At 33.1% G+C, this 7,340-nt stretch overlaps 1 long non-coding RNA gene across 1 annotated transcript; it reads right to left on the bottom strand.

The window, feature by feature from the left end:
- Positions 1–386: 386 nt before the first annotated feature.
- Positions 387–2,108, bottom strand: LOC107855711. The gene is made up of 3 exons (XR_001670345.2): positions 1,798–2,108; positions 1,597–1,674; positions 387–629 (listed from the first exon to the last, which is right to left on the bottom strand). It is a non-coding gene; the product is annotated as an uncharacterized LOC107855711 (long non-coding RNA).
- Between the last annotated feature and the right edge of the window lie 5,232 nt (positions 2,109–7,340).

Genomic DNA, 7,340 nt, shown 5'->3' with positions numbered 1-7,340 from the left:
AAAAATAAACAATAGACTTGAGGGACATTTGGAATGACGAAATTAGTTTCTTACTTATGTTTTTTTAAGAAGTACCAGAGAAAATTACTTATGACATGGTCTGTTTTCCTTCTAAATAAAATGTTAAAAAATATTTATTAATGAAAATCCCATTAGTGTTCAAAGTTTGAGAAGACAACAATTGGGTAAGGAGATTAAGACTATGTGGGAATTAAGTAGTTCACCCAATTCCAATTCAAATGAAGTTTTTATTTAAAAAGAAAAAAGAAAAGAAAAGGCCATGATTAATTAAGCCTAATCGAAATTAAGTATTGCTTTAAGGTTCTACCTACTGTGTGAACGATTAACTATATCCGAACACAATAAGCGTGTAAAGATAAACATGATTAAATAAAGCATGTAAAGATAAATTATGAATCAAAACGAGGATATCAGTTAACGAGAAAAGTGAGTAGTTAAATAGGAATGAACAAGACTATTTGAATAGTCCTAGAGATGAGATGACTATCTTCTCCACTATTTATGTATAGTGCTGGGGAGATTAAGTGGGTTCAAAATAGATATGCATTGGCTCCATGATTGAGAATGTCTGATGGCGACGTTGAGCCTCGTCACGAGACTCTTCGGCTCTGATGTTCATGCAAACAAAAGACAAGAAACGAAGATTATTAGAGATGGTGATTTTATTCTCAACAATGTATATAAGATAAGTAAACAAGGCTGTAATGGCACACTACATTTCACTTTAATAGTTTGAAAGCAAGGCAACTTATGATAACAAACACAACATGATGCATTGGAACATACACATACAACAAAAATCATTTACCACTTCACATTAGATTAGGAAAAAAACGACAAGTTGAAACAGGATCTTTGCTTTTTTTAAGTCATTTAAAGACTAATGAATTACCATGGTGCACAATCTTAGGACAAGAAAATAAAGAAGCACAAACGTGATTCCCTAATTAGGTAGAATCCTATTTCAGCCTCCACCAATTCAGCAAATATCAGAGAAGTCACATAGGGCAGATATTCACACTAATTAATGATCCTTCAATATGGCTTCTGAAGTAATGTATGAATTTATCGCAAGCTCATAGAATTAAAAACAATAAAGACTCAAATAAAACTATTTTTAGAACTTAACGAGGAGAGACTTAATATATGATTCTTCTTAATATAAATCTTAACATGAACATGATTTATAAAGCACAGGAGGTAAGATTAGAATTAAAGTCTCTCAGAATGAGATGAAGGCAAAAGAAAATGATATTCTTATCAATAATTAACTAAGAGACATGTTAAACAAACATGGTTCTATATTAAACTTAATATGTATTATTCACTTCATGACAAGAACATAAAGCTTTCAGAAAACATGGTGATGCATAGGCGTGATATTTGTAACTTCACAAACACATTTTCCGCGATGGAGAAGTGTAATATATTATAGCAGGCAGCAGGTTATTTAAGATTCAACATATAAACAAATCTGAATGCAAGCAGTAGTAATCTGTAATCTGTAGATTTCAGAGCTAAAACACAGATTCAAACATAAAAAATGAAATAACTAAAATAAGAATTATATTTCACCTTCCACGGGGCAGTGAATGGGTAACATTAGATCGCGAAGCCCACACTTGGAACTTGACGATTTTGGACTCAAAACCCCTAAAGAAAATTCAAAATAATGAGAGCCATGATAAAAAAGACTGAATATTTGTCAGAAAAAAAGCTTTTTCTCTATGTTTTGTGACCCGAACGTTTTGACTTCCAACTCTCCAAAAAAATTACCCGCAAGGCTCCCTAGTCTCTTGGTATTTATAGATGCGAAGGTAGGGTTCCGGGTGTTCTTTCTTGGGCGGAAAATTGAATTCAAAACCTCAATTGAGTTAAAATTTGTCTGGTAAGTATTAAGGCTTCACATGATTTGGTTCAGTGATTTCTCCAAATGGGAGATTCTATTGTAACCTTTGGATAAGAAGGATTTCGCAGCCTGAAATAAGGGAAAAAAGATGAAGATGCATATGAGATGTCCAAGATTTGCACAAAAATGGCAAGGGAGAGTCTGCCCATAGTGAAAGAAGATTGAATTCTTCTCCAAAAATGGGAAATAGTACCAACGCTTTTGAAGAAAACATGAGCACATCCAAGTTTGATTTAGGGCTTTGAGGGTAATTGGGGTATTTTGGATAGGTGAAGCAAGGGTATTTGGGGTAACTCATGGTAAAAGGGACCCTAGGATTTTAAATGGGATGTTGACTGATCAATAAGAAAAAAACACGTGGCAAGGAGGGTGTTAGGAGTGTGCAAGATGTGGAATGAGTGCAATAAGAGTGTATTTGACGTGTGCCATGACCGTTTGGAACCTTGTGAGGTGCAAACGTGGCATCCACGGGGCATTGAGGTAGAAAAGGAGAGAAAAAAGATGGGCTAGATGGGTTTTATGGGTCAGATCTTGAAACTAGGCCAAATTGCAAGAATATTATAAAATAGGCGGATTTAAAATACTTTCTTACCTATATTCTTTGGACTTTCTAAATTAATTTTAATATTACTATTAACAAGAACACATTATAAATATTCAAATAAATGACAAAAATTATTTGATATTAAAATATAAGTATTTAAACAAAGTTGCATGATAAATTTGGGATTGAACGATAATATTTATAAAAAAGAAAGTCACCAAAATACTTATTCAATTAAAGTAAATGTCTTTTTTGCTAAAGTTTATAGGAAATGTGATGATAATTTAAAATATCATAAAAATGGTAATAGATAATAATAACAACAACAACAACAACAGCAACAGCAACAGCAACAGCAACAGCAACAGCAACAGCAACAGCAACAGCAACAGCAACAGCAACAGCAACAGCAACAAAAACAACAACAGCAACAGCAGCAACAACAACAACAACAACAATAACAATAATAATAATAATAATAATGTCGTCGATGATTTTTAATTTTAAAAATAAAAATGGTAGCAGGACTTGCATAAACTAATAATTATAGAAATAACATACATGCGTTTTTTTTTTACTTATTATTTAGAAGCTCAAAGATATGACTTGAAAGAACAATGAGACAAAATTGGGTGTCAACAACGCTGTGACAAACAAACAAATTGGCATAATTACTAGGTTATGTAATTATTAGGATGATAATTACTTCCCTAGTAATTATACCAATTCTAATTATCATGTGGCCTTTCAAATAGATCCTAAGGAATTACTTTAACTTGAACCTACCTTAAACAAAAGTGATCAATTTTGTTAATCTCTCGTCACTTGAATATCTAAGGGAATAAGGATACATACATATATATATATATATATATATATATATATAGACACACCCACCCACCCACCTCTAAGTGGACAAATAAGATGTCTACTGTTTGAGCTACTCAATATTTCTACAGAGGTCTATATAATAATGATGAAAATTTAAATGACTAAAAATAACCCTATGTTAGAAATTATGACTGTACTGTCAGATTCAGAACATCAATCGTAACATAGTAGCATAGTTAGAATGTGTTCACAAAATTTTGAATATATTTCGAGGGTTCAGCTAGAGCTTTTTGAATATGGGCATTTCAGTTGGTTTGTTGTTTGCTGGTTCCCAGTTAATTCTTCTTCGCGTTAGTGACTAACCTGTCATGATTTCAATGAATGAAAAGTTCAGTAACTATGACTGCGATCTCAATCGCAATAACAGTCAAATTGGGGTCTGGGTGGCCAATGTTCTCTGCATTTGTGAAGTCAGGCATCGCAATCATGACCTTACAATTTTACCGCGAGGGTTTGACTATAATCACAATGAATAAATGTTATCTGACAGCTTTTAATTCCCATTTCCAATCTAAATCTCTATTTTAACATTTTTAGAGATTAGGAGCTTGGTTTTAAGCAATGTAAAAGAAGGTTTTCGAGATGTTTACTTTGGTGAGTTTCTAAACTTATATTTCATAATTTAACATCGACTAATTTGTATTTTCACCTTCAAATAATGGGGTTTGAACTTGGAATTTTGGGTACCGGGGCTTTAGCCGTGATGAGCATCCCGAACCATGAAGGTCCGGATGCACTTCTAACTTGTAATCACATACACTATCCTCATATGAAAAGATAATGTCGAAATACATAATGAAATGGAATCATGATCATTAAATTTGAATTCAAATCTTAATGAAAGCTGCAATTCAAAACATCGGAGTTATATCTGACTCAGTCTGCGAAATCTCTACTACATGTATAAACCCAACTGTCTAAAAACTGGGACAAGGCCACCAGTAGACCAAAACATAATAATGAAAAATGACTGAAGTAAACTAGGCCTTCTGAAATATAGAAGGCTCACCACAGAACTCTGCACTTCTGTCTGGAGAAAACCTACTGCTTATTGGGACCCCTAGATTGAGCCTCAAAACCTGGAAGAGAGGGGGGTCAATACAGATGTACTGGTACGCAGAGCGATCCAAAATAATGTATTTATATATAACATAAGTGTGACCAATTCATAAATATTTTACATATAATATACGAAAATACATGGGCACATTTTAAAGATTTTGAAACATTTCTTTGAAACCATGACTCACTCTTTGTGTTACTTTTGAGCTAGATGGTACACCCTACAATATGAAAATCCACAGGCTATATGGAATCCTTCCTTGACTCGGCGGCCAAGCCCCCAATCCAAGTTTTCTGCAAGGATTGGAGTATCTATAAGGGGAACACACAAGATCACACAGCAAGATGCCAAAATCCTCAATCAAATCAACATGTCATGGTAGTGTACAAGATCACAAAGCAGGGCTCCTAACCATAGTCCCAATTTGGGATGACATGAATTAAGGTACATAAGTTCACAAAGCATGGTACCATAATCCCGTGTCGGCAAATCATGGTTTCTATCATAGAGTCTTTCAACTTGTACTTTCTTTAGGTAACCATCTAACTCTCTTTAAGCCCATTTTTAAACCTTTTCTAAACATGAATCTTTTTGAATTCATAATCTGAAAATCTAATTTCAAACATGTGCTTTATTCTGTTTTGAATTACTATGGCTTTAACTGAGTTGGTGTCGTCACACTAAAACTTACAAGTCCTATTTCTGAGCCATATTGTACCATGTATGATTCTTTCATTAAAACATAATTCAGACCACCCAAGCATGCAAATAGTATAGAAAATTTCATGTTCCGAAAGCACAAGTCAAAACCATGCTAAGATTCTCATTCTTTCAATAGCCATGTGGTGGTCATGTATTTTTGGCAAACATGCAATTATTTCATTAAAAGTGTATTCAATGTTTATCAACATGCACAACCCTCTCTTTTGGATTCAAAATCATATTCAAGTCATAGCAATAATCAAGACATTTCAAACACAATTCATATCATATAAAGGATGGGAAAAATCATAATAAGAGAGGGATTCTTTAGGATTTATGCTCTCAATTGTATATTCATCCTTAAACACATGCATCCATATATATAGAGTTTCAAATCAATTTAGGGAAGGCATAAAGACTAAAACAATACTGATCAAGGTTTCTAAAACATGCTAGTAATCGTAAATTCAAAACCTCTTTCTTAAAAATCATGATTTCTAAACCGTTAGCATGAATTAAAGATGGTTTCTTTGCTCATAAAATTTTAGGAAAACCCCACGTACCTTAATTTATGAATCTTGAATGAACTCTTGTTTTAGGGATGTTATTCGAACAATTGATGGGTGCTTATTGTAGCCCTCGCAATGGGGATTCAGAATCTTGAAGAATTATTGAAAATCCACGGTGAAATCTTAAGATATTTTGATCTTTGGGTTGAAACCCTAAGAACTGTTCTTGGTGCTTTTGAGAGAGAATGATCTTATTTTGATTTTTAGAGGATTTAATCCCGTGTTATGGCTGAATAGGAGTGGAAAATACCACTTTTTCCCTTAAAATGGAAATTGGGTACGTGCAATAGAGCGTGCGTCGCACTCTAATCGCGCGATGCTACTGTCTCAGTCACAAAAATGGCTATAACTTTTTGCTCGGATATCAGATTTTGGCAAAATTGGTATCATTGGAAAGATAATTCAAAGAGATTTCATTTGATATATAGTAGGCCCTCTAATTCTTTATATACAAAGATTTATAGTGGATTGAAGTTGACCCAAGTTTCGACGCTCACTCAAACTCAAACGATAGGAAAGCTTTCAACTCGTCCTTGATTTAGGGGACCTCTATGATCTCAATTCATGAACAAATAGGTTCCCACACTACATAATTGATTGACATGCCAAATTTTTATAGGATTTATGGCTTTTGGATTATCTACGTATAGAAATGATGGTTTTTAGTCTAGCCCAAAATGCGGGGTGTTACACCCGATAAAGTGAAATAATGGTATTGTGATGATTTCTAACGCGATTTCAACTTCATTTTTTATGATATTTTAAATTTGAACCTTTTGAGGAATGGGTACTTTATTATCTATAAAATTTTAATTTTGTTCTTGTGGGCTTGATGTTGATTTGCGGATTGGGTTGGTAGACCCAGATTCTATATAAAGTAATATGGATATTGTTAATTTCTCTTATAGATTTCATATTTGTATAAATTTGAATTCATATTACTTCAAACCCATTATTTCATAAGAGGACTATGCACATTGGATTGATTATCATTTTTTCAGAGAAAAGATACTCTTAGGAGATACTATTACAAAGTTTGTGAAGTCAAGTGATCAACTTGCAGAAAGCTTCACAAAGTCTCTCAACGGTCCTCATATTAGTTTTATTTACGAAAAGTTAGATACATATAACTTGAATGCACCAACTTGGGGAGAGTATTAGAATAGAAGTAGAAGCATAAATAGTAAATAGAATCCTACTTGAAAAAGATTTGCAAATGTAGTGTCCTAGTTGGAAAAGGATTGCAATGACATGTCGTTGTTGGAAAAGGATTATAGTTTAGTAGTCTCATAGTTGGAAAAGGATTAACGTAGTATTTGTAAATAGGGTCTAGATGTAATAATATAGATATAACAATTCAATAATATTTTTCTCTTATATTTTTCACAAGAACAATTTATTGTCCAATCTATATTTCCTCTTTTCTCCTTTTTTTTGCTTCATAATAGTCTCTCTATTCACCACCACTCTTTCATTCATTGGTGTTGTTCTCTCCAATGTACACCTTCCTTTGTTTATCCTACTTCATATTTTTCATCAACCAACATTCTCATATTTTATGAAGCCTTTTTTTATCTTATATCATGTGGTATCTCTAATAATTCTCATTTTTTCCTTGTTTGAACATTTCCTCTCTATCGG

The sequence above is a fragment of the Capsicum annuum genome, chromosome 7 (assembly GCF_002878395.1).
Source record: "Capsicum annuum cultivar UCD-10X-F1 chromosome 7, UCD10Xv1.1, whole genome shotgun sequence".
Lineage (NCBI taxonomy): Eukaryota > Viridiplantae > Streptophyta > Magnoliopsida > Solanales > Solanaceae > Capsicum > Capsicum annuum.
Note: the sequence above shows the minus strand (reverse complement) of the source record. Positions and strands in the feature narration are given on the sequence as shown.